The sequence below is a fragment of the Lissotriton helveticus genome, chromosome 3_2 (assembly GCF_964261635.1).
Source record: "Lissotriton helveticus chromosome 3_2, aLisHel1.1, whole genome shotgun sequence".
Classification (NCBI taxonomy): domain Eukaryota; kingdom Metazoa; phylum Chordata; class Amphibia; order Caudata; family Salamandridae; genus Lissotriton; species Lissotriton helveticus.
Window position 1 is genome coordinate 279,176,705 of NC_136062.1, and position 26,380 is coordinate 279,203,084.

Below are 26,380 nucleotides of genomic sequence, written 5' to 3' on the forward strand. Positions count from 1 at the left end.
TGGTCTCATTGTGGCATCACAGGCAGAACACTACACAAAACATACACAAGACACTACAGGCATACTAGACAATGGGCTGCAGGTGTGAACAAATAGGGTCCAGCATATGTTCCCACATGGAACGTCACTTACTTTTACCACACACAGGTGACTGAGCGTGTGGCTGTCTGTTACATCCGCGCATAGCCCTTCACAACAACAGCAACCACACCAGACAATTTACACGTTGTACCTGGTCACCCACCTTCAAGTGAAGTAGCGTTCAATGAGCTGCTGGCGCAGGTCTACACCTTCATCCTCTCCACTGTCCTCATCACTGGACTCAGGTCCTTGAGCAGGTGGTGGCCTTGGTTCCTCACCATCGTCCAGGAGCAGGGGGACCCTCTTGTGGATAGTCAGGTTGTGCAGCATACAGCATGCCACAATGATCTTGCACACCTTCCCAGGCGAGTATGCCAGTGCGCCTCCTGTCCTGTCAAGGCAGCGGAATCTAGACTTCAGCAGCCCAAAAGTCTGTTCGATTACCCGTCGGGTCCTGCCATGGGCGTCATTGTAGCGGATGTCAGCCGGGGTCCTGGGATTCCTGAGGGGGCTCAACAGCCATGGCCGACTGGGATATGCAGAGTCACCTGTGAATGACAAACACCCATTGCAATGTTGCACAGCCAGAGTGCAGCAGGTAACACACAGCACACTATATCAGTAGGCATACTCACCCACAATCCAAGCACGCTCGGGATGCATATTCTCCATCATCCGTGGGACTATACTGTTCCTGATGATGTACGAATCATGCGCCAAGCGAGGATACTTTGCACACACATGAGAAATGGTCATGTCCGCAAGGCACACCACCTGCACATTGATGGAATGATAATGTTTGTGGTTCCTATATATGTCCTCCATTGCCTGTGGTGCCACCAGACCTACATGGGTGCAATCAGTGGCACCAACAACATGTGGGATGCGCCCAAGGGGATAAAGGTCCCCCTTCACGGCAGCCAATTCTCCTCCCCTAGGGAAATGGATGTAGCGATTCCAATAGAGCATCATGGCTGCAAGAACATCCCTCAGCACCATGCTGAACATGGGCTGTGACATCCCTCCAGAGCTAGCCACAGTCTCCTGGAAGGAACCTGTTGCAAAAAAGTGGAGTGCTGCCATCACCTTGTATGTGGGTGTAAATGCAGTCGGATAGTGATGGAGAGGCTGCAGGTGGGGCTCCAATAGATCACACAGGATCTTCAGTGTTCGTCTATCCAGGCGGAATTTCCGGATTATCGCCTCATTCTCCATGTCCTCAAGCACTGTCAGGTGACGTAGGAGATTCGGCCTCCTCCTAGTTGAGATGTAAATAAGAAAATGTCAGTGACAACCATCATGAGATGGCCACAGCACATACCATCTATGATGTTATGGAAAAACAAAGACTGCCTGAGAGACGCATGGCACACCAGGTTACATGGGTGGCCTTTTGATACACACAGAGGGCACACCTCTCCACTGACAATATACAAGTGCCACAAACACATTGGGGAATGTGAATGCACACATACTGGAGAACACAATACACATGTGCAGGCAAGGTGCTGCAACATCTGCCAATGTTTTGTAAATTACCATGTCTGTATCATACCCATCTGCTGTACCTGTCACACCTCAATGCATCATGTAAACTCTGCACACATCCATCTACACAATGATCACAGCAGCAGGAAAACGTTCAGTTGTGTGCATGAGCTGTTGTGAAAGCACCAGTCTGGTACGAAACAATGCAGTGACACAAGCCTTGTCTAGGTCAGCACTGACCCGCAACAAATTGATTTGTACTACTTCATTAACACCAGCTCAAGAGTGTCAAGCATCATCAGCCATCATATGCATAACGAACATGGCAGGGACCACAGACCAAAGTGTGTCACACTGAATGTGTGTACACCTGTGGATGACATGGAAGTATGGCATTGTGTGTACAATGATGTGTCCTTCAGGGAAACATCCTTTACAACGCACTACCATTACGACGCAACTTTTACAACGCAAACTATTACAACGCATAGCGCTTGGGGGCGCTCTAGGATAGGGAATAGGTTAATTTACTATCCAATAACCTTCCCTACTATCCACGGGGACTGGAGTTGGAATAGTAAATTAAACTATTCACTATCCAGCGCCCAAAAGCATTATGCGTTGTAATGGTATGCGTTGTAAAACTTGCGATGTAAAGGTAGGCGTTGTAAAAGTATGCGTTGTAACGTCATACATCCGCCCTTCACCATGTTGCTGCTGGTTACTGATACAGTGTTCTTGATTGACATCGCCATTAATGGTTACGAAAATAGTGGTACCTACCGCCTGTCCCCGGCGGTGTGACGCCAGCACCACCCCCTTCACAAGTGCGGTAGCCATTGGCATATGGACATGTGTACATGGTGGTGGGCATGCTCCGCCGCATGCATCGCGGTACCTACCGCCTGTCCCCGGCGGTGTGACGCCAGCACCACCCCCTTCACAAGTGCGGTAGCCATTGGCATATGGACATGTGTACATGGCGGTGGGCATGCTCCGCCAGCGCGTAGGTGGTCATTGGATGCATTTGAATGATGCACCATCGCGGTAGCGCACCCCGGGCACCCGCGGTGCATCACCGCCACGGAGCATTGCCTACAGCCAATGGGAGCGATGATCGCGGTGGCATGATGCAGATTTGAAAAATGGAGAAGGTGTGCTCCGCCACCGCAGAGGCGGTCATTGGATGATTTTGAAAGAGGCAGACCTGGACAACTAATTGGTGTTGCTTTGCAGCTCACAGATGACCCCAGGGGGCTATACATTTGTGGGAGTGAGCCTCACATTTCCACTGCTCACAGAGCCTGCTGCCTGGGACCCTCTCCTGCTGCTGCCTCCTGCGCCTGCTGCCTGGGACCCTCTCCTGCTGCTGCCTCCTGAGCCTGCTGCCTGGGACCCTCTCCTGCTGCTGCCTCCTGAGCCTGCTGCCTGGGGGACCCCTCACCACTCACTTCCGCCACAGGTGTTCCATGTCCACAGGGATGGCAAGGACAGAGAAGATCCGTGCCAGTCTATTCACCAGCGAGGAGCTAGAGGTCCTTGTGGATGAGGTGCTGGCACAGTACCCAAAGCTATTTGGTGGTCCCAATGTCGTGGTAAGTCACCATGAAGATAGCTGTCGGGCAGGGGGGTGTCAGAAGTGTAGTTGTGCTGCTGCATTATATGCCTGAGGGTGTGGGGTTGTGTCAAACACTGACAGACAAGCTGTCTCCAGGGCTAGGGAGTGTGTGTGTCACAATGTCACTCTTTTCCATGCCTGCACCTGTATGTGTGAGTGGGGAGTGTTACATTGTCAGCCATACAGAGCCACGGAATGTTTGCCATGTAGGTGCCAGGACAGTAATTGCTTGTGTGAATATTTCTGTGTGCCCCTGTTGTCTGACTCAGTGTGACCCAGAGACTGGGACCAGTGGCTGCCCCCCAAACAAAAAACACCACCAGACATACATGGTCTTAGCACCAGTTCCTTCCCACTGAATAGTAGATATGCCCCATCTGTGCCATGTGTAATTGCAGACTTACACACTTCTGTCGATGCACATTATGTTCATGCATCCTGCATTTGTGAGATTATCCTGGACCCTCTACGCCCCAATGTGTGCATGCAATTACATCTGTGTGGGCCATGCAAAGTGCCCTTGTGAGGGGTCCCCCAGTTTTGGAGGGAGGGAGGTTACATTTAGTCATGAGTGTGTGTCTTGCTACTGTTCTGATAGATGTTGTTATCTGACATTGTGTAACTACATTTACCCTTCTTTTCTCTCATACCTGCAGCTCAAGGTAAACCAGCGTAAGGCCGTGTGGCGGGCCATTGCGGCAAAGGTGCGAGCCCTGGGGGTATCCAACAGCCGACGCGCACACTGCCACAAGAGGTGGGACGACATCAGTCGGCTTGCAAAAACCGTGGCTGTGATGACATTGGGGATGCTACCACGCACAGGGCGTTTGGCACGGCGCAGCATGACTCCAGTAATGGGCCGCATCTTGTCAGTGACTCATCCAGACCTGGATGCACGTCTGAAGGAGCATGGCAAGCAAAGCAGGGCTGGTGAGTATCTGGGGAGCGTGACTTTTGCTTGGAGTGTATGCATGTGTACAGGGCATGTGCCAGCGGTAAGCCATGTGATGTGCGTGTGTTGCTGTGCTGTGCTGTGTCATGTGAGTGGCTGCTGTGATGTGTGCTTGTATCAGGTATTGTGCCACCCTGGCCTTATTGAGCAGATACTCCCTGCTGTACTTTCCCATTGCCAGATGTGTTGGGCTCTACATGGTCATTCAACGTTGGGATGTTGTGGGTAATCTATTATGGGGTGAACAGCAGTGTCCACTTGCTGAGTTTGAATTCATGTATGCCTACTTTGCCTGCACCATGATAGTTGGTTCCCCAACATCTGCAAATAATGTGCCCCAGATTACCACATGGTGCTTGCAATGGCCTATGTTTTTTTTTCTTTTTTTTTTTTTAGAAAAACAAGGGGAACCCAGTAAGTAGCTATGGACCATAGGTATCAGATAAGTTTAAGGAAAACAAAGGTCCTCAGCTTAAGCAAAATCATACAATAATATTATATAGACCACAATAGGCTACTATATATTTCTCTCCCTTGTCCAGCTGGACAGGGAATTTATTTATCAGGTCAATTATTAAACGTTTAGATACATTTGGCAACAAAACATTTCATTGCAGTAAGGCTCAGTCCTGTACCATACTAAAAAGGTAAGTGAAAGGATAAGAGAAAAGGTAGTAGAGGGAAAAGTGTTTCAGGGCACTGTTTTAAGTCAATATTATCAGTGTTTCCTGGAGTAACACATACACACATTAATATACATTGGTTAAACGTATGTCTACTCAAAGGAGTCAACGTTTCGATCCCCTGCTCAATTTATAGAGGGATCATCTTCAGGACTTTGAAAATTAGTTTCTCTGGTTTCAATAATATGTACGCCTCCGCCGAGGTTAAGGGCGTAGGTAGAAGGGCGTAACTGATTGATACGCGCTAAGTGCTGTTATGGTGAGCTTGGCTGGATTCCTTGGGGCGCAGGGTTGGACACGCAGATGCGTAGGCTCATTGGATTAGAAGCCTGTCGGGGTGTCCGTGGTATAGTGGTTGTGAGAGCAACGTGGGCTAGATCACCTTCGTTGAACCGCGGTCGATTGAATTCAAGGATCCGCGGGGATTAGAGCGATGTCTGGATACGTGCGTGCCGCTGTGTGGGTCCGATTGCGATGCAATGGCCTACGTGGCATTGGGGACTGTGATGTCCTAATAGGTGTGTGTGTTGTCCTCTCCTGTTCCCTGAAGGTCTGTTAGTGGTAACAAGGGTTGTACCCTCATCATGTCCCAAGGTGTGGGCAGGCCAAGTTGTGTGTGTGCTACACTTCTTCTACGGGCAGGGTGTAGTGCTGTGTGGCATCAACATGGCTCACTCATGGCAGATATTCTGCGTTACATGCACTGTTTTGGTTTATGTTGTGTGTAGCTGCACAGTGATTGCAGGGTGTAGTGGTTACCATGTAGAATTGGGCCTCTCCTGTGGTGCATTGTCTTGAATTCGTGTGACCAGATGATGACACTTACACAACCCTGTATCTCTCTCTCATGCAGATTCGCAAGAGACCACAAAGGAACATGAGCCCGAACCCAGTGGTGGCGAGATCAGCACTACAGCTGCAGTGGAGGCCAGTGACACAGAGCCCACCAGCGCATCTGAGGGGGACAGAAGTATGCAGGAAGAATCCGTGGCTGAGACACAGAGTACCACATCATCTGATGCCAGCGGGGATGCATCCATGTTGGCAGGCATAGGGGATGGGGAGTCTGCATCATCATCTACCACCCAGCGGCCAGTGCCCAGCCTCCCATCCACTTCCTCTAGTGCTGCCCGTATCCGTGTCACTAAGAGGGGACGAGTCACATTCACACCTGACACCGCTGCCCCTGCACCTGTCCCCCCTGCTGCCCTCAGTGCAGAGTGTGTAGAGCTCCTGCACCAGCTCTGTGTGGGCCAGACCGCCCTGCTCAATGCCTTCAGTGACCATGACAATAAATCAGGCCAGGTGTTTGCATACATGGAGGGCATACACTCTGACGTGGGTGGGCTACACCGTACAGTCCAGGCGTTGTCATCCACAGTCACGTCAGCACTTCAACAGGCACATGGTCCCATTGCAGCTCAGGTGCCTTTGTCCACCCCCCAGTCAGTGGCCACATCAGGTGACAGTGACCACGGTTCGCCTGCGTCACCAAAAAGATACAGCACAAGGAGCACACAACAGACACAACCCAGGAACTCCCGCCTACAGAAACCATCCCCACTGAAGAACAGGGACACCCCACAATGCACAGACAAGAGCCAGTCACGGAAGATCAAGGCCAGGCGATCAATGAGGCAGACATCAGGCTCACATGCCGCAGGGGCATCACCAGCAAAAGACTCTCCTGTCACTGACACTTCACACAGACCTGCCCATGCAGTGTCTGTGTCCACTGAGGAGGTGTTGCATATCAGGGGTACACCTAGGAAGAGCACAGGGACACATCCACCCACCACATCTACCCCAATTCAGAGTCCATTAAAGCAGGTGGAGGAGGGCACTGTAGAGACCACCCCTGGCAAGAAGGCAAAGCAGGGCACTGTAGACACCACCCCTGTCAAAAAGGCAAAGGAGGTCACTGTAGACACCACCCCTGGCAAGAAGGCAAAGGAGGTCACTGTAGACACCACCCCTGGCAAAAAGGCAAAGGAGGTCACTGTAGACACCACCACTGGCAAAAAGGCAAAGCAGGGCACTGTAGACACCACCCCTGGCAAGAAGGCAAAGGAAGTCACTGTAGACACCACCCCTGGCAAAAAGGCAAAGGAGGTCACTGTAGACACCACCCCTGGCAAAAAGGCAAAGCAGGGCACTGTAGGGGGCACACCAGGTAAAGAGGGGAAGGAGGTACAGAGGCATACCCAGACCAAGTGTTACGCATGATCCAGCACATCACCAGAGGTAGTGCCAGTGTCTGCACCTGATGTGGGACAGTTGGTGTGTGTGCCTGTTGTGTCATCACCACTTCCCATCAACCCCAAGACAGGGAAGCCAATTCATATTCCCAAAAATTGGAAGGGCACCCCTCCAACCTCTCCCACCCACACTGTGTCAGAAGTCTGCGTGACTCCACCTCCACATGCCACTGTGCCACCTGGTCCACACAGCCCTCCAGTTTGCCAAGCCACTGTTAGCCCCACATCACCTGGGGCTCTGTCACCCCAGTTAAGTGGGCCTGCTGTCCCCGACACACAGCCAGGTCCAAGTCTGCATGACTGCCAGGAGTGAGTTGACATCCCCCTCATGCGCCTGTGCCTCATACAGGTGTGCTAGTCCTGACCATTGTTTACAAGCATGGACACTGGCCCTGTTGCTCTACTGTGTTGGCCTCTCCCCTGCCATGGACACTGGCCCTGTTGCTCTGCAGTGTCGTGCTCTCACCTGTGCCTTGGACACTTGCCCTGTTGCTCTGCTATGTCGTGCTCTCACCTGTGCCTTGGACACTGCCCCTGTTGCTCTGCTGTGTCGTGCTCTCACCTTTGCCTTGGACACTGGCCCTGTTGCTCTGCTGTGTCGTGCTCTCACCTGTGCCTTGGACACTGGCCCTGTTGCTCTGCTGTGTTGGCCTCTCCCCTGCCATGGACACTGGCCTTGTTGCTCTGCTGTGCCGTGCTCTCACCTGTGCCTTGGACACTGACCCTGTTGCTCTGCTGTGTCATACTCTCACCTGTGACTTGGACACTGGCCCTGTTGCTCTGCTGTTTTGGCCTATCCACTTCCATGGACACTGGCCCTGATGCTCTGCTGTGCTGTACTCTCCCCTGTGCTATGGCCAATGGCCTTCCTGTTTGTGTTTCACCTGTGCATGGTATATAGCATCATTTTGAGCCTTGCTCTTGTCTACTATTGTTGTTCCGCTGCATCTGTGCAATATGTGAATAAATACAGTTACTTCTGGTGTGTGTTTTGTCAGTGTCCTTGCTGATTAAAGTTCTGTTTCTGTTCGAATTTGATTGCCTGTGCACCATGCTCCATGTATCACTTCAACATTGCAAGGCTCTTTGCAGCCAACATACTTTTGGGCAGGGGTGACAGGGTCTTAAGTCCATTCTGAGCCTGCATAATTGTGGGAACTGTGATGGCTATTTTACCTGGCATGCAGTCATCTTGTTAGTGATTTGCTGTTGTTGCCTACACTGTTCACATGTCTGGTTGGGGGACACTGCCAACACAGGGTGTAATGCTGTGCAAATGTTTCGAAGCTGGCTGGGATATGTAATGAAGTATGTGTGTGGATTGCTTTCTGTGTGCCCAACCTTGTATGTGTATGGTAATATTGTGTTGGCCCTTGGTCCTGGTGCCATGGCCTACATGAGATGAGTGGTGTTGGGTGTAGCAGAGGTGTGCAGTGTGAAGGTGTCAGTTTGTTGTGGATGTGTGTGCGCCCCTGTATTGTGTGAGACACACATGTGTCATCCAGGAGTTGTATGCCTGTTGTTTGTTTTGTCTTACCCTGGGTAGAGGATTGTATGCACTTGTGTGAGCTGTTTGTATTGCACTGTGCTGTGTGTCGGTGTGTCCATGGTGTTGTGTGTGACTCCTCCTTGTTGTGTTTGTAAGTTTGAAGTGTACAAAGTGTGTGAGTTGCACATCAGTGTTGTGTTTGATTGATCCTCAATGTGTCTTGGGTGTTTTGGTGTGCACTGTGTGGACCTGCTGCTCCACACTGGCATTGTGTTTGTGATGCATTGCAGGCACATGGTGGTTTTTCCACTCGTCTATGGCATGGTGTGTGAGGTTTTAGGCCATCCCCTATGTGTGCCACTTGTGCCTGGCCATTGTGGGTGTTCCGTCCCTCTATTTGGGTGTGGTACACCCCTTACATGTCTGCTACTGACATGCAGGCTGTTTAACTTTGATGTCAGCTTTGCCCTTGGTTTCCATGTGTGTGTGCCTCACCATCACTTCATATGTTGGCTTGTGCTTTGTGGTGCAGTTCTTGGGCCATAAGTGCTGTTCCACTCTGGACATTGCCCCAATGGTTTATGTGTGCTGTCCTTGTGCTATTGGTCATTCTGTGGTGGTCATGTGCACTTCAGCTGTGTGTGCTGGCCAGTGCTCTGGTGGAGGTGGCTGTGCTCTTGTATCCCAGAGTGGTGCATGTGTAGTTATTGTGTTGGATTTGTGGATGTAGGGTGTGGTATTGCTTCAGTTCCTGGGTGTGGTGTTGTATTTGTGCAGTGCTGATTTGTGGTGTGTGGTGCGGTTGTGTCAATCATGCCTGTTATGCAGACACTGCTTGTCGTGCATGCGGTGCTGTGTGTATGTGGCCTTGGCATTGCCTGATGTGCATCCCCTGATGTCTTGTGGTGTTTGTTGATTGAGGTTTCATGTGCATCTGTGATGGGTTTGATGTGGCTGTGTGTGTTGGTCCAGATGCACTTCTTGTGTGATTTGTGTTATGGTGTGTGTGTTTTGTTCCTGCGTGATGTTGTTGTGTACTCCTGTTGTGTCTGTTCTCACACTGATTTTCCCCTGTTGGCTAACAGGGTATGTATTTTTCTGTTGGAGTTCAGTATGTGTTCCTGTAGTGTTCGTGTGTTGCTCTTGTGCAGGTATCGGTTGAGGCATCCCTGTGTGTGTGTTGTGTTTGTGGCTACACCCAGGGTGTGCGTTTGTTTGTGTGTGTGTATGTGCTGGCAAGGATTGTGAGCCTTGAGTGTATGTGGCAGTGATGTTGTGTGTTCCTTGTCAGCCACTCCTGCAGTGGCTGTCTCCCTGGTTGTGTGTTGTGTGGTGCAGAGAGTGTGTATTGTGCTTGTTGTTGCAGTGCTTGTTGGTGTGCATGGGGGTGCAAGGGAAGGGCACCTGGCCTGTGGGTTGATGGGGTGTGTTGCTGTGTGGTTGGGGTCTGTATGTCCCTGTGGTGTTTGTGCCCTGCCCATGCCTTGGAGTGGCCCTGCCTTCTGCATAGTGCGCATGTGTTGACCGCGGCGGTGACTTGACCAGTAACGGGACGTTGCTGCTGGATAGCGGTCGATGTGTGTCCCGGATGCTGAGGGGTGCCTTGTTGTGAGGTGGGTGATGTGTGGGTGCCCGTGTGGATGTGTTGTGTCCCCCAGCAGGGTGTCTGTGTGGTGATTGGACCCTGTGTCGGCCTGTGTGTTGTGTGTTGTATATGTGTATTTGCGTACCTGCGGCGGCGTCCGCGGCGGCCCATCTGCATATGGAGGGCTGGGTTCATGGCGTTCGGGACCGGGTCTCGGCTATCTTGCTCCGCTGTCGAGTTTCCGCCTGCTCAGGCTGGGCAGTGTCTCCGCTGCGGTGCGTCTGCTTGTTTGGGCCATCCAAATTTGTCGAGCAGGGCGAACGTCATTCGGCACGGCGGAGAGTCTCGATTGGCTCCCGCCACCGCACTTTGAAGGCGGTGCGCGGCGGACGGAAAATGACCTATGTTTACCTATCCTAATGTGGCGGACGTGAGTTCCGCTGCTCGCGGGCGGAAAAAGCTGTTTTTCCACCCCGCCACCACCGCCCGACATCCTAATGGACCCCTTAATGTAGATTTTTGGAGATGGCGCCATATACATTGATTAAAATGATGATAGCAACCTTGTACTGCTGTGTGAGGGTATGTTTTCAGGATACTGTTTATCATTGCTTTTTCAAAGTCAATGATAATTCTTTCTGGAAAATAGTCATTAGTTTGCTGTTTGACTTGGGTTCGGACTTCTTGGTAGGTAGATTGCTGTTTGTTTGGTAGAAGAACATATAGGAATGGAATATTAGCATTTTGATAATGACCATGGATGGAATATAATTGGTAAAAAGGTTTAGGACATACTGAAAAAGTACCGCCCATCATCCAAGTTTTGCATTGGTGCAGTTTAGTCATGTTGTCCACAGTAGCAAATATTATTACTCTCTTATCTTTAGATTTGTTGTCATATAGGATAAATGGCTCATTACTGTGAGTTACACAGAGTTCAGGGGTAATTTGTACTTGTTGAAAAGTTGTAGGTGTGGGAGGAGTAGCTGATGTAGCTCTTTTTTGTCTAGCTATTGTTCTTTTTAGTGAATCTACAGATGGTAGTTGGCTAGAGGCATGTTGGGGCAGAAAACGTAAATGCTGTTTTAGAATAGCAGTTGTTGCTCGATCAGTACTAGTACTAGCTTCTTTAAGGGAATCAAGCATTTCTCTAATCTCAATTTCTGTTACATTGGGTGGGTGGTTATGTTCCTTGGTATAAGTCACAGTAGTTTCCTCAGTTATAGCTCTACCATAACATTTTGAAGAATAGTATTTAGTGCACTTCCAAAAAACTTTCATATCTTTCTGTTTCTCTTGAGTATAAACATATCCCATGTAACAAAGAAGTAATTTCCCTTTCTGAGAAGACATAAATTTTGCTCCTTCAGTCATGCTTTGTTTTTTGTGCTAGGAGACATTAAACATTACAATATTAGGAACGTATTTAAATTATGCATGTTGTATTAAAAAAACACTGTTTTGCACATTCATTATTTACCAGTTTCTTTCTTTGTTGAATTGAGGTCTTTATTTTCTTTTAAGTTTTCTTTTCTGCGTATTTCTTCAGTACCTGTGGAGATGGATAAAATGTGTTAGCATATTTTAAAAAAAAATTGGATTCTTTTGTTGTGCACTGCTAGCTAGTTTTTACTCTTTTCTTGCATTCTTTAGGGTTTTCAGTCATTTTCTAAATTATATACTTACTTTTTAAATGTATTCTTTGAAGTGCAGATGTTGTGCAGGTCTTCTTTGTTTTATTTCTCTCTGTAGGAAATAGAGTACAAATAAAAGAGTTGTTTTAGTTATTTGTTTTCTAATACAGGTTAGAAGTTTTAGATTTACGTTTTTAAATATATTAAGGTGGTAGTACTTACTTTAGATAGGTGTAGCTGGTTTTCTGATGAAGTTAATCAGTTTTATCTCAGCAATCTGGCAGAGTTTTACCCTCCTTTTCGTTGGTGGTTTGTAGTGTAATTTTAGCTGGTTTGATTATTCTTTTTATAGCGTTAGTTAAATTGTTTCTGCAAGTTTATTGGTGTTTTAAATTGATAGCGTTTTCTTATTTGTTAATTGGAATTCTCTTAATTGTTTTGTCAGTTGGTTTTCTTACATGCCTGACGCCAATTACTTTTTTTTTTTAAGGGGGAAGGTCTTTTTTTCTGTTTTAAAGTGAAAGAATCTTTATAATGTGTATTAAGAAATGTTTTATTATTTGCAATGTTGTTTATGTGATTTAAATTATGTGTTTGATGCAAATGTTTATTTAGAAATTGTTGCAATATTTATTGTATGTTGTATTAATTATTTAAAGTATTTTATGTTTATTTCTGATGTGTATAACATGTTTTATTTATTAGAAACGTAATTTAGCCTGTATTTAGTAAAGTCGATTTTATATAATTTCCGATATTTTTGTATTCTATATTGAGGTGGTCAATATTTTGTCTGTGTTTCTTGTTAAGGTTTGAGAGTCGATATTTTTTACATGCGATAGTATTGATGGTCGATAAAGTTGTAGTCGATATGTTTTACTATCGATATTGTGGAATCGATATTTATGTACTTTCTTGTTTAAGTATAGGTATTTGATATTTGTGTAGTCGATAATTAATCATCGATATTTTTTCTACTCGATATTCGGTCTGTCGAGTTTATGTCAGTGATTTAGAAGGGATACCGGCCCCTGGTCCTAGCCGGTCCGGAAAATTGACAAAGGCACCTGTAGATGACAACCCTAGTCAACAGCGCAAGGGGACGAAAGAGAACTCGCTAGACGGTGTTGCTTTACAAAACGGGCAAGAGAGTTGCGGGGTGTGGCACAGAGTGGGAGTGCATATAACACTTGCTAACGGCACCTCAATGGCCTGAGCCGGACAGTACCAGCTATACTGCGTCTCCCTCCAACACGGCATAACCATCCGGTCTTGCACCCCATGGCGACACAGTGATCAAGGAAACGCCGGACCTTAGGCGGAGGTCCGATCTGCCACTCAGAGGGGATACGGGTCCCAGAGTATACCACACTGCATAATACCAATACCACACAGCTTCATGACGAAGCTGAAAGGGGCTGCGGCATCTGTACAGACCAGCAGACTTGATAAATATACAGTACCGCGACGGCACGATCCAGAGGAAGAAACACAAGATGATAACATGTCCAAAGGCAAACCCTCTCTAGTTCAATCATGGCGGCGATTCAGACAGTGGGCACGAATCTTGAGACCAAAATTGACAAAGTCACAGCCGCAGATGAAAACATTGAGGGACTACAGTCAGTAGCACGTAAATTGGAGAACAGGGTTCAAATATTGGTCTACCAACATAAGGAAATATCCCTCCACCTGGATGATCAGGAAGGACGCGCTCGCTGCAACGACATCTGTGTTGTAGGAGTGCCTGAGGGGGCGGAAGGGCCTAGCGTGGAACTCTTTCTCAAAAACCTTATCCTGCACCATCTATAGCCTGAAAAACTCCCCTCGCTGTTTTCAATAGAGGGGGCACGCAGAGCCCCGATCCTGAGGCCGAACCCTGGTGCGCCGCCACGGACCATCATTGCATGTATTCTAAACGTTCGCGACCGGGATGCGGGAGGGTCAAGGGTGATCTCTCATTTGACAATGAGACGATTCACTTTTTTTCGGACTTCACACTGAAGGTGTAGCGAGAAAGTCGCTCTTTTGAAGGGAAAAAGCGAGCCCTTAGATTAAAGGGTCTCAAATACATGATGTTCTTTTCCGCAAAATTTAAAGTGATAGACGGCAATAAATCCAGGATCTTCATGACGCCGGAGAAGGCTCAACGATGGCTCGACAAGAGCCCTCCCCGGACACATCACCGACGGGAAGAGCCAGATCGGAAACTCTCAGGCCTCCATCACAAAGACTCGCTCACCTGGCGTGAAAACAGTAACCGAACGCCCTCCAGATCCTGAAGTTCCTGTTCTGGCAGCCCTGGAAGCAACACTGCGCAAGTGAGACAATGACAGTAAGCAGGAACCCTAATGGTCTGTACTTGTCTCCCTTTCTAAGGTGGCACTTGGGGTTAGGGTGGAGGGGCTCCCATGTTTTGGTGTGCTGTACTCCACATTGACTCTTCAATGCTGGACTGGCAAAGGCTGAGGGGACAAGAACTCCTCAGTGATATTCACCCTCAATAACGATGGGGCATGGTTGCTGGCCCGGGAGGGAAGGGCTCTTAGGCACCATTAGCGCACAACCCTACATTCAATGTTCGTGTTTTTTTTTTAGATCATAGGTGCTCTGCTTTTGGGGATGTGGTTAGTTCTAGACCTACTAGGCAGGGATGAAGGGAGGGGGAGTCTGTTATGTTTGAGATGAGGGAGAGGGTCCGATTGTCGTTTTCTGTTGTTAAGAAGATAAAGTGTTCTGTTGTATACAGGATGAGATTCCGAACGAACAGACAGTGAAATACAGACGCAGGAGCAGGTAATGTTTATTTACAAAATGGGAATGTGTTAATTGTTGATGCTTCAATGGTTACCGATCTGCAACTATCGACATACAGTCACTATGTCAATAGGTTCACAATGACTTTCGCTAATCAACAGGTCACAATGACCCACATCCCCAATGTCTTCGTCTGACCCCATGACACAATGTACCACAGTGCCAACGGTGTCACTCATCTCCTGGAATGTCAATGGTCTGGGGGACAAGATAAAATGGGGACTTGTGCTACAATATCTAAAACGCATCTCCCCAGCGGTTATATTACTTCAGGAAACACACTTGATGGGCTACATGTGTAGGGCTCTCGACCAGTGGGGATTTCAGTTGGTGGTACATTCAGAATACACTACAGGGTCCCGGGGAGTGGGGATTTTGGTTAGAAGATGATCCCCCCTCATTGTTCACCGCACCTTTAAAGATGACCTAGGGCGCTTTGCAGTAATTTCATTACAATGGGAGGGTCGCATGTTCAGCTTAGTAACTGTTTATGTCCTGCCGGCCCTGCACTCCCCCGCCTTTCAAGATCTGGACAAATTCCTCCTAACGCTACCAGATGGATATCTAATAATACGGGGTGACTACAACATGACTATAAATGATGGGTTGGACCACACCTTTTACCTCCTCGCCCACAGCAACGCGATAGCTCACACCTGGCTGACTTTTTAGAAAAGCAAGGCCTATTGGATATATGGAGGTTCCAAAACCCACTTGAGAGACAATACAACTTCCACTCTGGAGCCCACAATAGCCTCTCCCATATAGAGTATGTACTCACAGCGGTGGACGGTCTGGGAAGGATCGGGGCGATCACACATTTACCCAGAGGAATCTCTGACCATTCCCCGATACGGGCGGAAATTCGGACACACCATACTATTCAAAGTCATATGTACCCCATTTATCAAGGGTTCCTTATGAACTCTAAGATTAGAAAGAATTTAACCACTGCCACCACGCAGTACTTTCGAGAAAATGAAACGTCGGTCTCCTTCCTGTTAACACTATGGGAAGCATACAAACCAGTAATAAGAGGACAGGCTATCTCCCTCATTGAAGGGCATTTAAGGGAAAATGGAATGTAATAGAGACCTTAGAGCAGAAAGTACAGGGCCTAGAATCCCTACATGCAGCAAGACCCACTGAGGAGGCGGCACACACATTACGCATGAAAAGACAAGAACACAACGAATATCTTTGGGTAGACGCCCAGTCCATCTGCACGCAGTCCAATACCGGATCTGAGTCCGGAGACAAAGCAGGCAAACTTCTTGCATGGCTAGACAAGAGAAAAAGGGCGCACAGATGCCAGAGGTATGGCGCCGCGGCCAGGGCGACTGACTCCGGAATCTGGGAATCATGGTTCGATCCCCGGTGCTGGCGGCAGATTAGCCCAGCACCATGTGACTCGGGGCAATAGCTTGCTTAATCTTCCCGACGGCCCCCAGCGCCTAGAGACCCTTACGGGTGATTGTTCGCGCTTTACAAATGTGGATTATTATGATGGATAGTGCAGATTAAAAGACTGATGAGGGAGAACGCACGTCGGACCCACAGCGCATAGTGACTCATACTTTAGAGCAGTAAATTCGGAGGTTGCGGCTCTTCTCTGGGATACCAAACTGGCAAAAGTGGCAGCGAATAAACTGGTGCAGAGTTGGTATGATGGTGGTATAGCCCTGCCTGACATTAAAGCGTACTACTGGGCCTCACAACTCACAGTTGTCAATCAATGGCTTCACGTGCCAGACACAGATACGGCTTATCACCTTGACAGAATGACTCTAGGAAAAGGCGGGGTTTAATAGAGCGCTCTATAACAATCAGAAAGCCTGTGACCTTTTTGGCCCAGCATCACATACTATCAACATCTGGCACACAGTAAATTGACATCTGGGTTGGTCTGGAAGACTTACACAACACACCCCTTTGTGGGACATGAGTAAACTTGGGACACTGGGCAACAGCAGAGGATTTCAAAAATGGGATCTGATCTGCATTTCCCAGCTGGGAGATCTCTGGCATAATGGGAAGGTCATTAGTTTCAACCATCTACAGGAGCAGTACAAAATGGCTCAGAGCGAACAGTTCAGGTATATGCAAATCAAACATGTGATAGAGGCAGCCCTCTCTGTAGATGAACGCTCCCAGAATCATATCCCCTACAGGACCAACTACTCACTGACCACCTACACAAACAAGCTACCTCACTAACATACAAAAATAATTATTAACAACCAGGCCGATCTACTTGACCGGCTCAGGGAACGTTGGCAGTCAGTGGTGGGAGACATGGAGGACCCTAACTAGCGAGAGGCGCTGGCTTCGCCGAAGGAGGTAGCGATCTCCTCTAGCCTTCGATTGGTGCAATTTAAAATATTGCATAGGACCTATTACACACAAGCTACCTCACTAACATACAAAAAGATAGAGGCAGCCCTCTCTGTAGATGAACGCTCCCAGAATCATATCCCCTACAGGACCAACTACTCACTGACCACCTACACAAACAAGCTACCTCACTAACATACAAAAATAATTATTAACAACCAGGCCGATCTACTTGACCGGCTCAGGGAACGTTGGCAGTCAGTGGTGGGAGACATGGAGGACCCTAACTAGCGAGAGGCGCTGGCTTCGCCGAAGGAGGTAGCGATCTCCTCTAGCCTTCGATTGGTGCAATTTAAAATATTGCATAGGACCTATTACACACGGACAGTATTACACAAGATAGGAAAGGCCCCTGACCCAGGCGGCTTGCGCCTTTGTCGAGATGTAGGTACCTATTATCACACCTTATGGGACTGCCCAAAACTGATACCATATTGGGAGGAGGTGGTAGGAACGATCAGAGAAGTCACAGAGAAACATGTTCCATATGAGTCTAAATGTTGCCTCCTTAAAGTCTGGGGTCCAACTGACCTTAATCACGCCGAACGCCAGTGGGCAGCGACAGATATGATAATAGCTAAACGGAACATAGCGCAGAAGAGGGGTGTGGGGACCGTACCAACAATATTGAATTGGTGTAAAGATATGGATATGATCATGGTAGCGGTGAAGGCCACATTTATAAATAGGAAATGCCCCAAAAACTGGGAAAGGGTGTGGGGAAAATGGAACGTGTAATCTGCTAAGCTGTTCCTCATTGGCAGATATAAAGAGGCCGTTATAGCAGTCCAGCCTACTAACCACAAGGGTCTGGACCAGAAACTTTCTGTAACTATCGGGCAGGAACGGAAACACACGCCTCAGGAGTCCAATGGCCCGGAAACAGGACCTGGTTACCTGGTTTGCATGCTCTTTTAGCAACAGTGCCTGGTCTAGTCGCCCCCCCCAGGTTCTTTACTGCCAGTTTGGGGGATGGCACTAGCCCCAAATCCAGTGGCCACCATTCTGGTGACCACAAAAGAGGGGCCTCCCCAAACCGCATGACCTCCGTTTTGCCCACGTTGCATTGGAGACAATTGGAGGCCATCCAATCAGACACCGCTCCCATACCATTGGCAAAAGACTTTTTAATTGCAGGTGTGAGGGTCTGAAATGGGAACAACAGCTGGTTGTCGTTGGCATACGACACCAGGGTGAACCCGTACGCTCTCACAATGTCAGCTAAGGGGGCCACATACACATTAAAAAGTGTGGGGCTTAGACATGAGCCTTGTGGCACCCCCTTAGTGAGCTCCCTAGAGATGGAAGGGTGGGTATAGGTATTTGATATTTGTGTAGTCGATAATTAATCATCGATATTTTTTCTACTCGATATTCGGTCTGTCGAGTTTATGTCAGTGATTTAGAAGGGATACCGGCCCCTGGTCCTAGCCGGTCCGGAAAATTGACAAAGGCACCTGTAGATGACAACCCTAGTCAACAGCGCAAGGGGACGAAAGAGAACGCGCTAGACGGTGATGCTTTACAAAACGGGCAAGAGAGTTGCGGGGTGTGGCACAGAGTGGGAGTGCATATAACACTTGCTAACGGCACCTCACACTGCGTCTCCCTCCAACACGGCATAACCATCCGGTCTTGCACCCCATGGCGACACAGTGATCAAGGAAACGCCGGACCCTAGGCGGAGGTCCGATCTGCCACTCAGAGGGGATACGGGTCCCAGAGTATACCACACTGCATAATACCAATACCACACAGCTTCATGACGAAGCTGAAAGGGGCTGCGGCATCTGTACAGACCAGCAGACTTGATAAATATACAGTACCGCGACGGCACGATCCAGAGGAAGAAACACAAGATGATAACATGTCCAAAGGCAAACCCTCTCTAGTTCAATCATGGCGGCGATTCAGACAGTGGGCACGAATCTTGAGACCAAAATTGACAAAGTCACAGCCGCAGATGAAAACATTGAGGGACTACAGTCAGTAGCACGTAAATTGGAGAACAGGGTTCAAATATTGGTCTACCAACATAAGGAAATATCCCTCCACCTGGATGATCAGGAAGGACGCGCTCGCTGCAACGACATCTGTGTTGTAGGAGTGCCTGAGGGGGCGGAAGGGCCTAGCGTGGAACTCTTTCTCAAAAACCTTATCCTGCACCATCTAAAGCCTGAGAAACTCCCATCGCTGTTTTCAATAGAGGGGGCACGCAGAGCCCCGATCCTGAGGCCGAACCCTGGTGCGCCGCCACGGACCATCATTGCATGTATTCTAAACGTTCGCGACCGGGATGCGGGAGTGTAAAGGGTGATCTCTCATATGACAATGAGACGATTCACTTTTTTTCGGACTTCACACTGAAGGTGTAGCGAGAAAGTCGCTCTTTTGAAGGGATAAAGCGAGCCCTTAGATTAAAGGGTCTCAAATACATGATGTTCTTTTCCGCAAAATTTAAAGTGATAGACGGCAATAAATCCAGGATCTTCATGACGCCGGAGAAGGCTCAACGATGGCTCGACAAGAGCCCTCCCCGGACACATCACCGACGGGAAGAGCCAGATCGGAAACTCTCAGGCCTCCATCACAAAGACTCGCTCACCTGGCGTGAAAACAGTAACCGAACGCCCTCCAGATCCTGAAGTTCCTGTTCTGGCAGCCCTGGAAGCAACACTGCGCAAGTGAGACAATGACAGTAAGCAGGAACCCTAATGGTCTGTACTTGTCTCCCTTTATAAGGTGGCACTTGGGGTTAGGGTGGAGGGGCTCCCATGTTTTGGTGTGCTGTACTCCACATTGACTCTTCAATGCTGGACTGGCAAAGGCTGAGGGGACAAGAACTCCTCAGTGATATTCACCCTCAATAACGATGGGGCATGGTTGCTGGCCCGGGAGGGAAGGGCTCTTAGGCACCATTAGCGCACAACCCTACATTCAATGTTCGTGGTTTTTTTTTAGATCATAGGTGCTCTGCTTTTGGGGATGTTGTTAGTTCTAGACCTACTAGGCAGGGATGAAGGGAGGGGGAGTCTGTTATGTTTGAGATGAGGGAGAGGGTCCGATTGTCGTTTTCTGTTGTTAAGAAGATAAAGTGTTCTGTTGTATACAGGATGAGATTCCGAACGAACAGACAGTGAAATACAGACGCAGGAGCAGGTAATGTTTATTTACAAAATGGGAATGTGTTAATTGTTGATGCTTCAATGGTTACCGATCTGCAACTATCGACATACAGTCACTATGTCAATAGGTTCACAATGACTTTCGCTAATCAACAGGTCACAATGACCCACATCCCCAATGTCTTCGTCTGACCCCATGACACAATGTACCACAGTGCCAACGGTGTCACTCATCTCCTGGAATGTCAATGGTCTGGGGGACAAGATAAAATGGGGACTTGTGCTACAATATCTAAAACGCATCTCCCCAGCGGTTATATTACTTCAGGAAACACACTTGATGGGCTACATGTGTAGGGCTCTCGACCAGTGGGGATTTCAGTTGGTGGTACATTCAGAATACACTACAGGGTCCCGGGGAGTGGGGATTTTGGTTAGAAAATGATCCCCCCTCATTGTTCACCGCACCTTTAAAGATGACCTAGGGTGCTTTGCAGTAATTTCATTACAATGGGAGGGTCGCATGTTCAGCTTAGTAACTGTTTATGTCCTGCCGGCCCTGCACTCCCCCGCCTTTCAAGATCTGGACAAATTCCTCCTAACGCTACCAGATGGAGATCTAATAATAGGGGGTGACTACAACATGACTATAAATGATGGGTTGTACCACACCTTTTACCTCCTCGCCCACAGCAACGCGATAGCTCACACCTGGCTGACTTTTTAGAAACGCAAGGCCTATTGGATATATGGAGGTTCCAAAACCCACTTGAGAGACAATAGAACTTCCACTCTGGAGCCCACAATAGCCTCTCCCGTATAGAGTATGTACTCACAGCGGTGGACGGTCTGGGAAGGATCGGGGCGATCACAAATTTACCCAGAGGAATCTCTGACCATTCCCCGATACGGGCGGAAATTCGGACGCACCATACTATTCAAAGTCATATGTACCCCATTTATCAAGGGTTCCTTATGAACTCTAAGATTAGAAAGAATTTAACCACTGCCACCACGCAGTACTTTCGAGAAAATGAAACGTCGGTCTCCTTCCTGTTAACACTATGGGAAGCATACAAACCAGTAATAAGAGGACAGGCTATCTCCCTCATTGAAGGGCATTTAAGGGAAAATGGAATGTAATAGAGACCTTAGAGCAGAAAGTACAGGGCCTAGAATTCCTACATGCAGCAAGACCCACTGAGGAGGCGGGACACACATTACGCATGAAAAGACAAGAACACAACGAATATCTTTGGGTAGACGCCCAATCCATCTGCACGCAGTCCAATACCGGATATGAGTCCGGAGACAAAGCAGGCAAACTTCTTGCATGGCTAGACAAGAGAAAAAGGGCGCACAGATGCCAGAGGTGTGGCGCCGCGGCCAGGGCGACTGACTCCGGAATCTGGGAATCATGGTTCGATCCCCGGTGCTGGCGGCAGATTAGCCCAGCACCATGTGACTCGGGGCAATAGCTTGCTTAATCTTCCCGACAGCCCCCAGCGCCTAGAGACCCTTACGGGTGATTGTTCGTGCTTTACAAATGTGGATTATTATTATGGATAGTGCAGATTAAAAGACTGATGAGGGAGAACGCACGTCGGACCCACAGCGCATAGTGACTCATACTTTAGAGCAGTAAATTCGGAGGTTGCGGCTCTTCTCTGGGATAGCAAACTGGCAAAAGTGGCAGCGAATAAACTGGTGCAGAGTTGGTATGATGGTGGTATAGCCCTGCCTGACATTAAAGCGTACTACTGGGCCTCACAACTCACAGTTGTCAATCAATGGCTTCACGTGCCAGACACAGATACGGCTTATCACCTTGACAGAATGACTCTAGGAAAAGGTGGGGTTTAATAGAATATAACAATCAGAAAGCCTGTGACCTTTTTGGCCCACGATCACATACTATCAACATCTGGCACACAGTAAATTGACATCTGAGTTGGTCTGGAAGACTTACACAACACACCCCTTTGTGGGACATGAGTAAACTTGGGACACTGGGCAACAGCAGAGGATTTCAAAAATGGGATCTGATCTGCATTTCCCAGCTGGGAGATCTCTGGCATAATGGGAAGGTCATTAGTTTCACCCATCTACAGGAGCAGTACAAAATGGCTCAGAGCGAACAGTTCAGGTATATGCAAATCAAACATGTGATAGAGGCAGCCCTCTCTGTAGATGAAACGCTCCCAGAATCATATCCCCTACAGGACCAACTACTCACTGACCACCTACACAAACAAGCTACCTCACTAACATACAAAAATAATTATTAACAACCAGGCCGATCTACTTGACCGGCTCAGGGAACGTTGGCAGTCAGTGGTGGGAGACATGGAGGACCCTAACTAGCGAGAGGCGCTGGCTTCGCCGAAGGAGGTAGCGATCTCCTCTAGCCTTCGATTGGTGCAATTTAAAATATTGCATAGGACCTATTACACACGGACAGTATTACACAAGATAGGAAAGGCCCCTGACCCAGGCGGCTTGCGCCTTTGTCGAGATGTAGGTACCTATTATCACACCTTATGGGACTGCCCAAAACTGATACCATATTGGGAGGAGGTGGTAGGAACGATCAGAGAAGTCACAGAGAAACATGTTGCATATGAGTCTAAATGTTGCCTCCTTAAAGTCTGGGGTCCAACTGACCTTAATCACGCCGAACGCCAGTGGGCAGCGACAGATATGATAATAGCTAAACGGAACATAGCGCAGAAGAGGGGTGTGGGGACCGTACCAACATTATTGAATTGGTGTAAAGATATGGATATGATCATGGTAGCGGTGAAGGCCACATTTATAAATAGGAAATGCCCCAAAAACTGGGAAAGGGTGTGGGGAAAATGGAACGTGTAATTTGCTAAGCTGTTCCTCATTGGCAGATATAAAGAGGCCGTTATAGCAGTCCAGCCTACTAACCACAAGGGTCTGGACCAGAGTCTTTCTGTAACTATCGGGCAGGAACGGAAACACACGCCTCAGGAGTCCAATGGCCCGGAAACAGGACCTGGTTACCTGGTTTGCATGCTCTTTTAGCAACAGTGCCTGGTCTAGTCGCCCCCCCCAGGTTCTTTACTGCCAGTTTGGGGGATGGCACTAGCCCCAAATCCAGTGGCCACCATTCTGGTGACCACAAAAGAGGGGCCTCCCCAAACCGCATGACCTCCGTTTTGCCCACGTTGCATTGGAGACAATTGGAGGCCATCCAATCAGACACCGCTCCCATACCATTGGCAAAAGACTTTTTAATTGCAGGTGTGAGGGTCTGAAATGGGAACAACAGCTGGTTGTCGTTGGCATACGACACCAGGGTGAACCCGTACGCTCTCACAATGTCAGCTAAGGGGGCCACATACACATTAAAAAGTGTGGGGCTTAGACATGAGCCTTGTGGCACTCCCTTAGTGAGCTCCCTAGAGATGGAAGGGTGGGTATAGGTATTTGATATTTGTGTAGTCGATAATTAATCATCGATATTTTTTCTACTCGATATTCGGTCTGTCGAGTTTATGTCAGTGATTTAGAAGGGATACCGGCCCCTGGTCCTAGCCGGTCCGGAAAATTGACAAAGGCACCTGTAGATGACAACCCTAGTCTACAGCGCAAGGGGACGAAAGAGAACGCGCTAGACGGTGATGCTTTACAAAACGGGCAAGAGAGTTGCGGGGTGTGGCACAGAGTGGGAGTGCATATAACACTTGCTAACGGCACCTCACACTGCGTCTCCCTCCAACACGGCATAACCATCCGGTCTTGCACCCCATGGCGACACAGTGATCAAGGAAACGCCGGACCCTAGGCGGAGGTCCGATCTGCCACTCAGAGGGGATACGGGTCCCAGAGTATACCACACTGCATAATACCAATACCACACAGCTTCATGACGAAGCTGAAAGGGGCTGCGGCATCTGTACAGACCAGCAGACTTGATAAATATACAGTACCGCGACGGCACGATCCAGAGGAAGAAACACAAGATGATAACATGTCCAAAGGCAAACCCTCTCTAGTTCAATCATGGCGGCGATTCAGACAGTGGGCACGAATCTTGAGACCAAAATTGACAAAGTCACAGCCGCAGATGAAAACATTGAGGGACTACAGTCAGTAGCACGTAAATTGGAGAACAGGGTTCAAATATTGGTCTACCAACATAAGGAAATATCCCTCCACCTGGATGATCAGGAAGGACGCGCTCGCTGCAACGACATCTGTGTTGTAGGAGTGCCTGAGGGGGCGGAAGGGCCTAGCGTGGAACTCTTTCTCAAAAACCTTATCCTGCACCATCTAAAGCCTGAGAAACTCCCATCGCTGTTTTCAATAGAGGGGGCACGCAGAGCCCCGATCCTGAGGCCGAACCCTGGTGCGCCGCCACGGACCATCATTGCATGTATTCTAAACGTTCGCGACCGGGATGCGGGAGTGTAAAGGGTGATCTCTCATATGACAATGAGACGATTCACTTTTTTTCGGACTTCACACTGAAGGTGTAGCGAGAAAGTCGCTCTTTTGAAGGGATAAAGCGAGCCCTTAGATTAAAGGGTCTCAAATACATGATGTTCTTTTCCGCAAAATTTAAAGTGATAGACGGCAATAAATCCAGGATCTTCATGACGCCGGAGAAGGCTCAACGATGGCTCGACAAGAGCCCTCCCCGGACACATCACCGACGGGAAGAGCCAGATCGGAAACTCTCAGGCCTCCATCACAAAGACTCGCTCACCTGGCGTGAAAACAGTAACCGAACGCCCTCCAGATCCTGAAGTTCCTGTTCTGGCAGCCCTGGAAGCAACACTGCGCAAGTGAGACAATGACAGTAAGCAGGAACCCTAATGGTCTGTACTTGTCTCCCTTTATAAGGTGGCACTTGGGGTTAGGGTGGAGGGGCTCCCATGTTTTGGTGTGCTGTACTCCACATTGACTCTTCAATGCTGGACTGGCAAAGGCTGAGGGGACAAGAACTCCTCAGTGATATTCACCCTCAATAACGATGGGGCATGGTTGCTGGCCCGGGAGGGAAGGGCTCTTAGGCACCATTAGCGCACAACCCTACATTCAATGTTCGTGGTTTTTTTTTAGATCATAGGTGCTCTGCTTTTGGGGATGTTGTTAGTTCTAGACCTACTAGGCAGGGATGAAGGGAGGGGGAGTCTGTTATGTTTGAGATGAGGGAGAGGGTCCGATTGTCGTTTTCTGTTGTTAAGAAGATAAAGTGTTCTGTTGTATACAGGATGAGATTCCGAACGAACAGACAGTGAAATACAGACGCAGGAGCAGGTAATGTTTATTTACAAAATGGGAATGTGTTAATTGTTGATGCTTCAATGGTTACCGATCTGCAACTATCGACATACAGTCACTATGTCAATAGGTTCACAATGACTTTCGCTAATCAACAGGTCACAATGACCCACATCCCCAATGTCTTCGTCTGACCCCATGACACAATGTACCACAGTGCCAACGGTGTCACTCATCTCCTGGAATGTCAATGGTCTGGGGGACAAGATAAAATGGGGACTTGTGCTACAATATCTAAAACGCATCTCCCCAGCGGTTATATTACTTCAGGAAACACACTTGATGGGCTACATGTGTAGGGCTCTCGACCAGTGGGGATTTCAGTTGGTGGTACATTCAGAATACACTACAGGGTCCCGGGGAGTGGGGATTTTGGTTAGAAAATGATCCCCCCTCATTGTTCACCGCACCTTTAAAGATGACCTAGGGTGCTTTGCAGTAATTTCATTACAATGGGAGGGTCGCATGTTCAGCTTAGTAACTGTTTATGTCCTGCCGGCCCTGCACTCCCCCGCCTTTCAAGATCTGGACAAATTCCTCCTAACGCTACCAGATGGAGATCTAATAATAGGGGGTGACTACAACATGACTATAAATGATGGGTTGTACCACACCTTTTACCTCCTCGCCCACAGCAACGCGATAGCTCACACCTGGCTGACTTTTTAGAAACGCAAGGCCTATTGGATATATGGAGGTTCCAAAACCCACTTGAGAGACAATAGAACTTCCACTTTGGAGCCCACAATAGCCTCTCCCGTATAGAGTATGTACTCACAGCGGTGGACGGTCTGGGAAGGATCGGGGCGATCACAAATTTACCCAGAGGAATCTCTGACCATTCCCCGATACGGGCGGAAATTCGGACGCACCATACTATTCAAAGTCATATGTACCCCATTTATCAAGGGTTCCTTATGAACTCTAAGATTAGAAAGAA